The following is a 16327-nucleotide window of genomic DNA, read 5'->3' on the forward strand; positions in this document are numbered from 1 at the left end:
GATGGATTTACAGAGCTTGCCTTGGGGTTCAGATTCATGAAGGCAAGGAAAAGTTGGTGGGTGCATGGTCTATTCACTGTTGGTGTCAAAATGAGTTCTGACTCATGCTAATCATGCAGACTTTCCTAATCCACCCCTTTGCAGTCCCTTGTGTGTTTTGCTGAGCTGTGAGTTAACAATAGTGACATTTAAAGTTTTGGTATCCAAGTGACTCATCTTGAGATGAGGGCAGCAGCTTGCACCTCTCAGAGGATTAGTTCCTGAGTGAATCTACAACAGATTGGGTGTGCCAATACTTGCGGTACCAACACTGGGCACCATCACTACCACAAGAAACACAACTTTGTGGGACTTCTGGTGCCCACCATGGTTTCACTACCTTAAATCACATGTGTCTCTCCTTTCTCCTGTCTGCCAGAAAGACATTGTCCTTGCTCTGGTGGTGAAGAGGTGGAAGGGCTAATGACTGACTGATCTGCCTGCTGGGGAGAGGTGATCCTCTTAAGGATGAGTTGTGCTATAGGAGAGAAGGCTGTCAAGAGAGTCTGCTGATCCTGAAAGTGGAAGAGAGAGTGAGTTGGCAGGTAGGGTGCTGTACCCCTGCGGGGCACAGGGGCTAGTGACACTTCCTGTTGCTCCTCTACTGCGAGGTGAAGTCCCATGGAAAGAGGTTGCACCTCACTGCAAAGAGAGATTCCATGAAGGTCTTGTTAAGGACAGAGCTTTTTTATGCAGACTCACCTGGAATTGCTGTATAATCTCTGTAGCTTTTTCCAATGATGGTAGGTGTCACTCCCTTTTCTAAAGAGCAAGTGTCTCCTCTCATGAACCCAGGTCCCTTGCTCAGAGTTACCTCAGTAGTCGCAGTGCTAAGAGATTGCTGGGTTTTTGTTCTGTTTCAGTTTTACAGTAGCAAGGAAGGCAGTGGGAGGTGTCCTGGGTAAAAACTTGCACTAGATGTGGAAAGGGAAAGAGGAGTTCAAGCACTAGTTTAAGTATAGCAAGCCCTCAGCAGTCTTGTGGCAGGCTGTGGGAGTAGCTGAATTATAAAGGTGCTTTTGAGGGCTGCCCACGTCTCAGCTCTCTAGCAGGGTTTCTTAGGGTTCGGATTTAATAGCTGAGATAGCTGATCAGTCCAACCAATGTCTGTAGGAAGTTTGCTGTGGGGTTTCCTTATGAATCATCCATTTGCTTTGTGTGTTTTGATCAAAATAGTGTCACAATAAAGACTGAGCCAATTCTGTAGAAATATCTATACAGGGAGAGAAATGGAAGAGGGGGACAGGGTTGTGCTTTGGACAGCTTTGGTCACTCTAGTGAGTCCCATAGAATAGTACCATAGAATACTGGGCTGGGGTCTGCACTGTGTGGCTCAGGACACTGCCTGGGGTAGTACCCATCCCCTCTCCTCTCCTGCCCTCAAAATCTAATTCTTAGGAAACACCAGGACTGAAATTTATGAAGAAGTTATACATGTTTGGAGGGGAAAAGAGAGGATAACCCCACCCAAATGCACTGTTAGTTAAGATTTGTTCTTTCAATATCTTGTGTTTATGCTAGAATGGTTACAACAAAGCAGGCAACACGTTTTGTCTACAGACAATCCCCTGCACCAAGTTTAGCATGAGCTGCCTTTCATTCCTTCTAGATAATCTGTTACTGCTATTAATAGAGACGAATGCAAGCTTCCTGGTGTCCAAAACTGCCTGGAGATAACAAGAGGATTTGTCTTTGTGAGTGAAGCATTTTGGCTGTGTTTCTTGGACATTGTGTTAGAAACAGTAGAGCAATGGCCTTTTGTAGTGGTTGAATACTTACTCTGCTGGATGGAGCTGCTGGAAACCTCCAAGAGGAGAGATCTCCTTTCAGGTCTTCCTGAAGCAGGATTCATCACTGAGCCCTGCTGACCTTGTGTAGTCCCCCAGCTTGCCACAGCTCCAGCCTGCCTGTCTTGCTTGCCTCCTAGTTGCCCTTGTCTTGCACCTGCCCATGGGATCTCCGTTTGCTGAAGCACTTCTAATTTGACTGTTTTTCAGCCTGGCTGAAAGGGTGATTGCAGGTGAAGCAGGAAGGTAGTGACAAGGTAGGGGAGAGTTGGGGAGAACTGCACACCTGCATGCAGGCTAAGCCAGACCAGCATGTCTAGCTGCACTCAGAGCAGTCTGGCAATGCTTACAAACGCTGCTAGTGAGGCTGACCACTAATAATAATTTTTGTGGCAAGCTTTCAGACCATTGTGTTCTTGACAGAGCTTTTAAATGCCTCCTGAAAAAGTATCTAGGAATATCGTACAGAACCCCATCCTCTGGAGCTCGGCCAGGGTCAGGACCCAGACCCATGAATGAAACCAAGTCCCCAGTTCTGAAGCTCAACAGCTTTGCAGGGGTGGGGAAAGACCAGAACAACTCAGCCAAAACCAAACCAAAAAGGGGGGAAATGGCAAGACTTCAGAAAACAGAATCTGTTTCTCTGTTTTGAAGTCACATATCACGGAACTGGTGTTTCCTGCCTGCCTCAACATACCTCTAGTAATATGTTCTCTTTGGAAACCTTCAAAAGGAAACTACAGAGGTTTTTTTCTGGTTGTCTTTTTACTTTTTAAAATGTGGGTGGACTCAGGAGGGATGGCTCCTTCAGTATTTTTCATTTCTGAGGATTTACATTTGTTGAGATACAGAAAGAAGATGCAGGTGGTCAAAAACAGACCAGAAGCCATGTGTCACGGTCCCAAGCCTCTGGGATAATCAGCGCAGTAGATTTACATGACATGGCTGTATTCTGGAAGGGAAACTGATCTTTTCAGTATCTTCCCTATGTGACAGGTCCAGTCCATCAGTTATGATCCATGCACGGTACCTGCTGACAAACAGAGAAGCTGTTTTGGTGACCTGTTGTGCAAAGGAAAATGGGAGCCCTCAGCACGGCTGCGTGCAGCCTCTCTGTGGAGAGAGGGACTGGAATAAATCAGTTCCAGTGCAGAGCCCCTTGGGATAAGTAACGGGGAAGGGGCTGAATGCTCGTGCACATTTTCCTGGATGCAGGAAGCTGTAAAAGTTTAGCACAGCTGGCACATGAAGGAACACTATAACCTCTGTTGATGCGTGCGATACTGTGAGAAATAAGCAGATAGGAGAAAATGCTCACCGCTGGGTTTTCAGGTCTCTGTGATTCTTCTGTCCTTTGGAGTTAACACCAAAGGCTCTCCGGCACTGGATTTTAAATAGGATGTGAGTGCTGTTTGATTGCTTGAGTCAAAACATTTTCCTTTCTTGTTTTTAAATTTGATTTTGTAAAAAATTATTCTTCCTTTTGGCAGCTATGAAAAATCTTGAAGCCAAAAACCTTGAAGGATTGTACAGTATTTGACCATTTTATTTGTGTGTATATGTGTGTGTGTTTTCCCACCTCTTTCCCCTGCTCTGTTTATGTGAAATACTGGCAGAAAAGAGAACATACAGAAAAATATACATATATTCTTTTCATTAATTCTTGGCAGGCTGCTTAAAGTATAGAGTACTTTTGGAGTGAATTTAGATGAGCATGTCTGTGTAAACACAATCTCAATAACTTCTCAAAGTCCTGATTCTGTAAGCATGTATTAACTTTTCTTATACCTTTATTTCTGTCATTGCTCACATCTACTGCAAAGCTTGTTTTCCTTTCATTAGTTATGTCCTGCCTGCAGGGATTTTGTGCTGCCTTCCTGCTGCGATTACCTGACACCTTTTCTGGTTTAGGAATTCCTGTAATCACTTTACCTTTCTTAAGGGTTAGAGATGTGAGGATAAACCTTCCTTTTCTAGTGCAGCCCTCAGACTGCTATCCACTGCTGATCCTTCTGGTAGGCAGTGGTGAAGGAAGGCAAGAAATCCAAGGGCAATTAAGAGAGACTTCAGGGCCTTAGGATGACTGGTTAAGGGACTGGGAGTGGAAGTAGTTTTCTCCTCTATCTCCCCAGTAACAGGGTGTGATGAAGGAATAAACAGGAAGAGCCGGGAGATCAATGCCTGGCTCCAAGCCTGGTGTTTCAGGCTGGACTTTGGGTTCTTTAATCATGGGCTGATTTACAGAACACCAGGTCTGCTGGCAAAAGACAGGATACATCTGTCACGGAGCGGGAAAAGGATCCGAGCCCAGGAGCTAGCAGGGCTCACTGAAAGAGCTGTAAACTAGATTTGAAGGGAAAAAGGCACAAAATGGGCCTTGCTAGAAATAAGCCCAAAGGCAGCATAGAAGTGCCTGAGACCAGCCAGGGAGAAACTGGGACTTCTCACCACAAAAACATGGCAATACCTTTAGGCCATCTGAACTGCATCTACACTAATGCACACAGCATGGGAAACAAACAGGAGGGGATGGAAACCATTGTCTGTAAGAAAAACTATGATATAGCAACCATCACAGAAACATGGTGGCATGTGTCATGCCACTGGAGTGCCACAGCTGATGCCATAAACTTGTCAGAAGGGGTAGACAAGGAAGGGGAAGTGGTGATGTAGTCCTGTTTGTTGAGGAGTGTTTTGATTATATTGAGGTTGATGATGGTGATTATAGAGTTGAGTGTTTATGGGTAATCAGGAGGAAGGCCAACAAAGCAGATATTCTGATGAAAGTCTGTTACAGATCACCCAACCAGGATGAAGAAACAGAGAAACTATTCTTTAGGCGTCTGGCAGGAGTCTTGTGATTGCTGGCCCTTGTTCTTGTGGGGGATTTCAACTTCCCTGGTTGCTGCTGGAAATACCACACAGCAGAGAGGGAGTAGTCCCAGAGGTTCCTATAGTGTGTGGAGGATAACTTCCTGACACAGCTGGTGATAGAGCCAACTAGGGAAGGCACTTTGCTGCACCTGCTCTTTGTGAAAAGGGGACTTGTGAGCAACATAATGGCTGGGGGCATTGCACAGCGATCACAAAATGAGAGTGGGTTTGGTTGTTGAAGTAAAGAGGAGTGTCAGCAAAGCTGCCAGCTGGGACTTTAGCCTGTTTCAGAGACTGGTGAACAGAGTGTCTTGGGAGACAATCCTGAATGGCCAAGGACTCCAGGAAGGCTGGACACTGTCCAAGAGGGAAGTCATAAAGGTGCAGGAACAGGCTGTCCCCATATGCTGGAAGAAGAGTCAGTGAGGAAGAAGAGAAAGAAGTGGCTGAACAGAGAGGTTTGTTGCCTGCTCAAGAATAAAAGGAGAGCCTATGGTCATTGGAGGAAGGGGCAGGCCACTCAGGACTACAAGATTATCACGAGACTATGCAGGGAGAAAAGAAGGGCCAAAGCCCAGCTGGAAATTAATTTGGCTTCAGCTGTTAGAGAACAGGAAATGCTTCTACAAACATATCAGCAACAAAAACAGGACTAAGGAGAATCTCTGTCTGTGACAAAACCCCTTAATTTCAGCAGCCTGCGTGGTCATCTTTGACTCTGAGACACTGCTGTTGTAAAATAATTAATGATTTGTCCTAGATTCAGAAAGTAGGATTTGCAAAGTGCTTTTTCTTCTTCCCAGCATGAGGCTCACTCCCTGTAAGCTGGAAGGCAGCCCCAAAGGCTCCCATTACAGGGAGAGTAGGGGTGGGATGGCATGGTTACCCACAATGGGAAGGTGCTGCTAGCCTGTGCTGCTGCAAGGCAGTGCTGCAAGCTTTTCTGCACAAGAAGCTCATGCCCTCTTACCTGAAGCACCAGGATCTCCCACTGCCGTGCAAGTCCATTGTTTCAATACTGACCTGAAGGCATGTGGCGTGCTTGCACAGAAGCTGGTGTGGTGGAGCCAGAGAAGCCCAGGGGCGGCCTCCCCAGGCCCTGAGTTACAGAATCATAGAATTAACCAAGTTGGAAGAGACCTCTAAGATCATCAAGTCCAACTTGTCACCTAACACCTTCTAATTAACTAAGCCATGTCACTAAGTGCCTCATCCAGACTCCTCTTGAATATCTCCAGGGATGGCAACTCCACCACCTCCCCGGGCAGCCCATTCCAATGCCAATCACTCTTGCTGTGAAGAATTTCTTCCTAACTTTCAGTCTAAACCTGCCATGGCATAGTTTGAGACTGTGTCCCCTTGCTCTGTCACCGGTTGCCTGGGAGAAGAGACCAACCCTCACCTGGCTACAAACTCACTTCAGGTAGTTGTAGAGAACAGTAAGGTGTCCCCTGAGCCTCTTCTCCTGGCTGAACAAGCCCAGCTCCCTCAGCCTCTTCTCACAGGGCTGTGCTCCAGCCCCCTCACCAGCCTTGGTGCCCTTCTCTGGACACATTCAAGCACCTCAACATCTTTCTTAAATTGAGGGGCCCAGAACTGGACACAGTACTCAAGGTGTGACCTAAGCAGTGCTGAGTACAGGGGCAGAATGACTTCCCTGGTCCTGCTGGCCACACTGTTCCTGATCCAGGCCAGAATGCTGTTGGCCTTGGCCACCTGGGCACACTGCTGGCTCATGTTCAGTCACCTGTCAATCAGTGCCCCCAGGTTCCTCTCTGTGTGGCTGCTCTCCAGCCATTGTGTTCCCAGCCTGTAGCACTGCATGGGGTTGTTGTGGCCAAAGTGCAGAACCTGGCACTTGGCCTCATTAAAACTCTTGGCATTGGACTGCACCCATCTATCCAGCCTGTCCAGGTCCCTCTGCAGAGCCCTCCTACCCTCTAACAGATCGACAACTGCTTCTAGCTTGGTGTTTGAGCCAGCAGTGTGCCCAGGTGGCCAAGAGAGCCAGTGGCATCCTGGCCTGCATCAGGAATGGTGTGGCCTTGAGCTCTGTGGTAAAGGGTTGGACTTGATAATCTGTGAGGTCTCTTCCAACCCTGATGATACCGTGATACTGTCATCTGCAAACTTACTGATGGAGGACTGAATCCCCTCATCCAGGTCATCAGTGAAGATATTAAACAGGATTGGGCCCAGCACTGATCCCTGGGGCACACCACTAGTGACTGGCTGCTCACCCTGCATGGGGCTGAGCAGTAAGCCAAGGGTAGCACCATGATCAGGCTGATTGAGCAGAATGCAATACAGCTCATTAGGTGCTTCCTGACAGGGAAGAACTTAAATCTGATCCCTTTCTGTCAGTCAAAGAGCTTTGTGCATGTCACAGATGGGCTAATTTTCACTCTGTGGTGCTCATGCCATTTAGTCCATACCCAGCAGCAGTGAGTATCTGTGGCAAAGCTTACAAAGTTCACTTGGAATTTCAGTATTTCTGTTGACTTCTGTGTGAAAAGTGCTTAGCAACTGGAGGTAGCTAAAAATAAAATAAAAAACCCCAAGCTAACAAACACTGCCTCCTCCAACCAAAATAAAACCATAAAACTGGAGTTTTGACTTCAAAGTTCTTGCTCTGATCTTTGCTACTCACTTTTTTTTCCCCCTTATGTGCAGGCATCTTCCTTCTAAAAATAGGAAATCTCATTGTGTGGGAGGTGAATTTAAACAGCCTTCTTTAGAATATAAATATTATTATTACTTAAACTAACCCTGCTGTAGAGAAGTTCACAAAGTTGTGCTAGGCAGAGGCTGCCTGCTGTCTGCAGGAAGTGTCAAATTCCTTCCAACGCCAGCTCGCCGGGGACACTTTTGAGGTGGGGTGCAGGGCTGCAGCTGCCAGCTTTCGGTAGGAGGCCATAATCACACCCTAATGCCTGTGAATTACAGTGGCTTTCAAGGACTCCACACTTTATAGGTTCAAGCCATTACAACGTTGAGTTAATAATTAGTTTTTACATGCCACTGTAACTTTCATTTGTGATACAGATAACTTGCAGTCATAAGCTGCTTTGCATGGGACAGAGCTTGAGTCGATTCTAAAATGAGGAACATCACTCAAGACAGTCTGAAGGAGCTAATTAATTTATTGAAAATACAGCTGTGCTTGCTAGTTAAAAAACCTTAACAGATCAAGGCATATATGCGTGGGGAGGCCTTTAACTACAACTTTTATTACCATGAGACTCCAGCCTTTGATGTGTTATTTCTGGTTTATCACATTGGTACTTCTGCTTGGTTTATTTAATGCCTTGTTTGCCAGTGCTTGATTAGGAAGTCAATAATTAATAAATGGATGGTAAAATAAAGTTTAGAGTTTAGAAAATGTGTATGACAAGGTGAGATACAAGTTAACAGGGTTATGCAAAACCTTGTTTGGCTGTTCTCTAACTGCTCTGCTGAAGTAGGGAGACTATGAACGTAAGCCAGCAGTGTGGCCAGGAGAACCAATGGCATCCTGGCCTGGATCAGGAACAGTGTGGCCAGTAGGACAAGGGAGGTTATTCTTCCCCTGTACTCAGCACTGGTCAGGCCACACCTTGAGTACTGTGTCCAGCTCTGGGCTCCTCAATTCAAGAGAGATGTTGAGATATTGGAATGTGTCCAGAGAAGGGCAACAAAGCTGGTGAGGGGCCTGGAACACAAACCCTATGAGAAAAGGCTGAGGGAGCTGGGGGTGTTTAGGCTGGAGAAGAGGAGGCTCCAGGGTGACCTCATTGCTGTCTACAACTACCTGAAGGGAGGCTGTAGCCAGGTGGGGATTGGTCTCTTCTCCCAGGCAAACAGCAACAGAACAAGGGGTCACAGTGTCAAGTTGTGCCAGGGGAGGTCTAGGCTGGATGTTAGGAGGAAGTTGTTGGCAGAGAGAGTGATTGGCATTGGAATGGGCTGCCCAGGGAGGTGGTGGAGTTGCCATCCCTGAAGGTGTTGAAGAAAAGACTGGATGAGGCACTTAGTGCCATGGTCTAGTTGATTGGACAGGGCTGGGTGCTAGGTTGGACTGGATGCTCTTGGAGGTCTCTTCCAACCTGGTTGATTCTCTGATTCTGTCTGGGATGGTTTATGCCAAATGTGACTCCTGAAATACCCACCATCTTACTGGGTACTCATGGATGGGGGCCATCTAAGGTAGGGTGTGGGTTCAGGCTCTGAAGCAGAGGAGGGAACTGAAGGTGGATTTCCTACAGGAACTTGCTTGAATCACTGGACTGTGGGATGAGAGGCATGATATCATTCCAGATTCTCAGCTGTTTTCCATTCCTTTTCATCCTCAAAAAAGAAGGCTGGGGGTGCACAGAGTGGGATGGGCCAATCTAGCAGAAGCTGTTGCTCTAGTAAAGAGCTGACATAGCATCTTTTGGATCACTTTCCCGACCTGCCAATTCTGAAGAAATCAGCCTGCTACCACCACATTTTCCAGGCTCCTAGGTCATGAAGTAGCAGTGTGACTAAAGTGCCTGTGCATACTTTGCTACGGAGCTGCTTTGCTGTTGAGTGTGTTTTCCCTAACTGTGCCAAGACACTTGGGATTGAAATGGTAGAGGATGAAATCAGCTCAGGAATCACAACTTGTCCTCTGAAATACAGATAAACTTGGAGTGTGATCTTTCTTAAAAGGATGTAGTATGGAAAATATCAACAAGTCCAGCTTGCCTTTTGCCCTTTCCAAGCATTTCTGTAGCATATGACCCCCCTCTTGTTTATCAAACTACTCTGTATAGAGCAAACCACAGGCCTGGCCTGCAAACTTGGAGTCAATGAGGTATTTCCATAGTCTGGAATACTTTTGGCTGCTTTTCAAACACTACATCTCATATTTGCCTTTGTGGTACCTTTTTCCAGATAAGGTCAGGACCTTTGAAGAAGCTGAATGAGTTGTGTCAAGTTCCTTAGTTTGAAGAAATCTCATGAGATGGAAGTTTCTCACCAGATTTCAAGTGTTTCTGACATCTGCCAGTCCTGGTGAAGCTGTTGTTAGCCTTTCTCGTGGTATTCTGTCAGCTGTGATTTCAGAAGCTAATAAATAATGGGTTTTAATGGATCTAGGATACTGCATAAGAGACTGCAGGTTTGCCTTGGCCCTTGGGGGATTTCTGTATGACTCCCAAACCATAAGGCCAGACTAACAAGATTAGAAACATCTAATGTAGCTCCAGTGCCTCTGAAAGCCATTTTACTCTTCTCTGTACTCACCTCTCCCCCAGGCTATACTGTGTGAGAACTGGAAAGTTGGTAAACTTACCCTGAGATCAGCTTTTACAATGACTGGAGACCTGTGGAAATAGCACAGCTTTTGAGGATGCTGCTTTGTCACCTAGAAGAAAATCTTTGTGATGGGTGCCTGTGTGTCCCTTAAGGATGTACTTGGCAGTACTGATTTTTTAGTCTCTGGGCTTCCCACCCAATTATCCATGAAAATAAATGCATGATGTGTTTTACTGCACATAAATTCAGGCCAGAGGAGGAAGGGAGGGTCAAAATGTCACATTAGTGTGTACTTTGGTGTTGCTCTTCTGCTCCTTTCATACGATATTCCACACTTTGTTCACAAATCTTACCTGACAGATAACCAGCTCTGCTCTTCTACCTCACAATGGCATTCATTGCTGCAACAGCTTTCCTCTCTCTCTCTAAAATGGTGATGATGGTGCCTGATGCATGCATGAGAGGAGACAGAGAAAGATGAGTGTCACTAATGCATGATACTCTAGCCTTCGTTTTTCATTTGCACCACAGATCTGTGAATTGAAGGCAAGTTTTTGCCCTATAGTAGCAGGGTAACAGAGATCCTGGTAAGACACTGCTGAGGGATTTTGCCCCCCTGAAGTTATGAGAGGCAGTTGGGTCTTTGTGCAGCAGTGGAGATGTGAAATAATGTGGAAAGGATGCTCTTCCTTTGAAGTTAGAGCAATGCAACTTTAACTTTGGGAGAAACCTATGAGAGCAACTGAGTTTCTCTTATTCATCTACCCCAGAAATTGATGTGACACCCTGCACTAGTGGATAAATGGATCGTCTTTGTATTTCTGTGAAGAGAATGTGTCACATATTGAATAGTGACATTGTATCAGATACAAGAGTTAACACTTCTGAGTAAATGGATTAGTCTGACCTCTGAGGGCTATTATCTTCCAGGTTTGCAGGTGACTTGTCATAATGTCTTTCTGCATTGTGTTTGTTTTGAAAGTTTCACTGTAATCATAAAAGCTGGAGAATAACCTTTCTTACGTGCAACCTGTGGTGGATAGGAAGGATTATGCAGCAGTTACAAGTGGGCTATCAGCACGGCTGGGAGATTGTCAAACCACCAGGACTGCTCTGCAACTGTATCATGCAAAAGGCTCCTGATGTTCTCTAGTAGGGCCCCCACATCCTAGGTCTTGTATGGAGAAGCAGGACAACTCCTGCTTTGCTGAGCTTAACATTTAAAAGAATGAGCTAGACAAAGTACAAGAGGAAGGGGGGGAGGGGGGGTAGACACCGGGACTAAGTCCCTCAAACTGTTTTGTTGGACCGTGCTGCCTTTCTTGTGTCTATTGTTTCTAAATTAAAGGATATCTAATGTTAGCAGTTGTGGTCCCCTCCCAATAATCACTGCTACAAACATTGCTGGGGTCTTGCAGGGCATTTATGACTCTCCTGGGAAACACCGAGGCGAATTACAAAGCCACTGTGGAACAGAGTGATAAGAAAATTTCTGAACACTGCCTGCATTCAGAAAACTGAAAAACAAGGAAAGCTCAAAAGTAGTGCACTACTAATGCTGATCTTGCCTTTCATTTAAGCAAGAAAAAACACACTGAAGAACTTTGCTAAAAAAATAAGAGTTGAGGTCCTACTATGACCCTATGCTGGAAGCTGTGGGCTCTGTTTTGAGTTAATAGCTATGAGCTAATTTTCAACCAAAACAAAGGCTTCAGCTGTTTGGGTCCCATACAGCTTTGCCAGGACAGGATGTTGGCCCAGAAGATGTACTCACTGATGATCTGTCTCATCTCTCACTCAGTGGAGATGTGTGAGGCTGAGACCAAAAAAAAGGCATTGTCAGATGTTTTGCAGAGAAAGGGGAGAAGTCAGAGAGGAGCTCCTCTCCAGCTCACTTTCCCAAAGAGATCCTGGCTAGTGGAGTGCTTTGCTCTTACAGGTAGCATGCAGTGGAGAAGGATGAATGGGTCTAGTGTGGCAAGCTCATAGGGTATACCCCACAGTGTAACGGGACATGTAGGTATGCAGGTGCTTTAATGAATCTATGCATGAAAGAGCAATATGTAAATATCCAGGGAGGTGGCTAACAAAGACCTTTAAAGGTCTCCACCAAACTGGGTGGAATGGCTGACACAGCAGAAGGCTGTGCTGCCATTCAGCAAGACTTGGACAGGCTGGAGGGTTGGGCAGGGAGAAATTCAATGAAGTGCAATAAGGGCAAGTGTAGAGTCTTGCACCTGGGAAAGAACAACACTGGGTATCAGTATAGGTTGGGGACTGACCTGTTGGAAGGCACTGAAGGGGAGAAGGACCTGGGGATCCTAGTGGACAGGAGGTTGACCGTGACCCAGCAGTGTGCTCTTGTGGCCAGGAGGGCCAATGCCATCCTGGGGTGTATTAGAAGGGCTGTGGTTAATAGGTTGCAAAGGGTTAACCCTCCTGGGGGTGGTCTGTACCTGACTCCATGTGTAGTGGTTAGCCCACTTCCTGTCTAGACCCCCTTTAAAAACAAAGGGACTTGCTTTTTCTCTTTGACCTACTTGCCTACCAGCAGCATCCTTGTTCCTGCTGCTTCTGCTTTTGCCATGGGGCCACCCTACCACATGGTGGGACAACCATCTCCTGAATCTACCTCTATCCATTGCCATCAATCTGATTTTGTATCTTGTTTCCCTTCCCTACACCTCTTTTGTAATCTTCCTTACGAGGAGAGGCTGAGGGAGCTGGGGCTCCTTAGTTTGGAGAGGAGGAGACTAAAAGGTGACCTCATTAATATTTTTAAGTACGTAAAGGGTGAGTGCCAGGGGGCTGGAGCCAGGCTCTGCTGGGTGATGCCCAATGACAGGACAAGGGGCAATGTGTGGAAGTTGAGGCATAGGAAGTTTCATGCAAACAGGAGGAGGAATTTTTTCACTGTGTGTGTGACAGACCACTGGAACAGCCTGCCCAGAAGGGTTGTGGAGTCTCCCTCTGTGGAGATATTCAAAATCTGCCTGGACACGTTCCTGTGTGATGTGGTATAGGTGATCCTGCTGTGGCAGGGGTGCTGGACTAGATGACCTTTCAAGGTCTCTTTCATCTCTTAACATTCTGTGATCTTCCCCCTTTCTTCTCCATTCTTTCCATCTTCCTGCTTTCACTACCACCTCCCTTTTCCCACCATATCTGCCCCTTTCCCCAGCTCACATTTCCCCCTTTTGTCCCCCAGAGCACCTGTGTTCTGTTGGAGTCTCCTCCCACCCCAGGTGCCCTCCCACTCCACTCCCCTATTTAATCAGCCCCAAGGAAGGCAGAAGCCCTAAGCTTACCCAACTGGGCAGAAGGATTCTTCTCCTGTCGTCAATGGTGAGTCCTTATGGTTCATCCTGGGTGATGGGGACTGGGACAAAGGCTGGACAGAGACTTGATAGTCACTCTGCCTTCACTCACAGGGGCTGGCTGGGGCTCCTCAGGCTGAGCTCCTCTCAGTTTAGCTGCTTCTTTCTGCTCACTTGTGAAACTGTAACAACACCAGGAACAAATCTGTGAGACATTTTGAGCAATATTGAATGAGCATGGAGGAAATGTCTGAGAATTCTTAACAAGGCAAAGGGAGTAAAACTCAAGTCTCATTGACACTCTTTTATGTCAGAGTGGCTAAAACTGTCTTGTTTTGTAACTAAGTTGAAACTTGCTTTATTCAGTGCCAGGTGGAATCCTGACTGTGTGAAGGCAGGTCAGGGCTCTGGGTGACTGTGATGTGGTTCAGGATTTTGCTTTATTGAGCTGCTTGACAGCCAGAGGTTTTTTACAAATTGTTATCTCAACCCACGTGTGCTTCTGCTTCAAACTGTACTGATTCTTCACATGGACTAAGCAATCTCGTTTCACACTATTGTGACTGCAAGCTGCAATTCTCCAGGTGTTCTGTGGTTTGGTTGCACAATATATTGATTTGTTCCCCAGTGGATAAAGTTATAAAGCTACTGCACAGGTCATGCCCCAAAGTCTCCAAGTCTGTTTTTCAGCACTCTTATGTGCACCATGAGATTCAGAGGTTTATGGGTTAAAATTCCAAAGCAGTAACAGCAACAAATGTTAGGTGCTTAATGAAGACAACTAGACAAGATCTTCTCTTGGCTGTAGCCTGGGTAAAGTCTCTTGCCTAAATGCAGCCTGGTATATGAACTGCCATTCTCCTTGGAAGAACTTCTCCTCTTATGCAGGATAGGGCTTGTTCTAAGGGCCTTGTTAATGTCGGTCCCAACTTATGTAGGGGGAATTTTGATGGTTCATTCAACTATCTCCAAGTTAGCAATTTGCCACTGAAAATTTCACGTTGCCAATAGAGAAATCTAGCAGAGCTTGTAATGGGTGTATTCACAACACACTACTCCAGACACCATGTATTCAGGGAGAAGTCGGCCTGTAAAGGAAGATGGGAGCAGGATAAACTTGATTTCAACTTTAAGCATTTTGGAAAGACAAGTGCAGCTTGGTGTTTTGTTCTCTGCTTCCACGTCTCGTAACAGTTTTTCTTTCTCCTGCACCTTCTCTCCCTTATTCTGCAGTTTAACATACACTTAGATTTTGTTTCTACTTGAAGGGTTTGGGTCTTATACATACATAAAATATAATTATTTTTTAATCTTCAAAAATAAGGAATTTGGATATTTGGACTCTGCTTACAGAGAAAAAGGCTGCTTGCCACAGCAGAAAACTCTCTTAGAGGCAAAGAAAGCCACCAGGACACTGGGTTGCATCAACAGGAGCATCACCACAGAGATAAAGAAGACATTGACCCATTTTACTCAGTGCTGAGCAGACCACACCTGCAGTCCTGCCTGCAGTTTTTGTCCCTGCTGGACAAAAAAGATGTGGATAGACTGAAAAGTGTCCAGAGAAGAGCCACAAGATTGATCAGAGGGCTGGGAACCCTGCTATGTGGGGGAGAGGCTGAGAGCTGGGCTTCTTCAGCCTAGAGGAGAGAAGGCTGAGGGGAGACATTATCATGGACCAGTACGCAAAGGGTGATGGAGACTCCCTTTTGTCTCAGTTCTAATTTAAATTTCCCAGAGACTCAAATATAGTTGATAGAACCAATAACAATTTATAGGATGCCTTTCCCTTCTCGCCCTTCTTTCCCAAAGAAAGGGATTTGGATGGAGAGAGAGAGAGAGGAAGGTGTGCAGACTCTAATAAATAATCTCTCTGCGATTAGGAAGTTAAAAGTAGAAAAGTTTATCCATAACTAAAAGGTATATGAGGTAGGGAAGTTACAAAGGCATAGGGAAGGGAAAACACGATACAGAATGTGTAAATACAAGCAGATTTGATGGCAGTGTTTTGTCCACCTCATGGGTGATGGCCACATGGTAAAACAAAGAGAACCAGGAACAGGATGGTGATGCTGGTAAGCAGGGAGAGAGAGCAAAACCACGATGTCCCTCTGCTTTTATGGATCTTAGAGAGGAAGTGGGCTAACTACCATCACCTGGTAGTGTTCAGACCCACCCCTGGGGAGGGGTCAAGACCACCTGGGGCCAGGGTTAAAACCACTCCCCCAGGAGGGTTAACCCTTTACACCTTTTTATATGGAGTCCCATGGAAAAGACAAGGGGTGATGGAGAGAAGTTACAACTGGGGACATTCCCATTGCACTCCAGAAGAAAATGTTTCCCCATGAGCACAGTCAGACACTGGAATACTCTTTCAAGGGAAGCAGTGGAGTCCTCTACACTGGACAGTTGTAAGACTCAGCTTGATAGCTCGTTTTGACTCCGTTATTGCCTAGAAGGGTTGGACCGGATGATCCTTGGGGTCTCTTCCAGCCTGGCATTCTGTGATCTAGCTCAAGCAGCCCCAGCAGTAAGCACAGACATCTTCAACTAGAGCAGGTTGCAGCCCTATCCAATCTGACTATTTCCAGGGATGGGGCATCTACCACCTTTCTGTGCAACCTGTGCCAGTGTACCACTGCCCTCATTGTAAAAAAAATCTTTATATCTAGCCCAAATCTCCCCTCTTTTAGTTTAAAACCATCATCCCTTGTCCTGTTGCAACAAGCCCTGCTAAAAGGTCTGTCTCCACCTTTCTTATAAGCCCACTTTAAGTACTGAAAGGCTGTAATAAGGGCTTCTCCAGGCTGAATAACTCCAACTCTCTCAGGCTTTCTTCATAGGAGAGGTGTTCCAGCCCTCTGATCATGGCTGAACCATAGACTGTGTAGGACACAGCTGCTGCTCTTGGGATATGCCATTCAGAGCTGGTGCCCTCTCTCTCTTCTGCCTGGATTATTCCACTTTGTGTATATTTTGAGGGAAATTCTCAAGTAGATCCAGAATGATGAAAATATGTTATTCAATGTAGTTAATGATCAAAATATT

This window comes from Pogoniulus pusillus, chromosome 21 (assembly GCF_015220805.1).
Source record: "Pogoniulus pusillus isolate bPogPus1 chromosome 21, bPogPus1.pri, whole genome shotgun sequence".
In the NCBI taxonomy this organism is placed as follows: Eukaryota; Metazoa; Chordata; class Aves; order Piciformes; family Lybiidae; genus Pogoniulus; species Pogoniulus pusillus.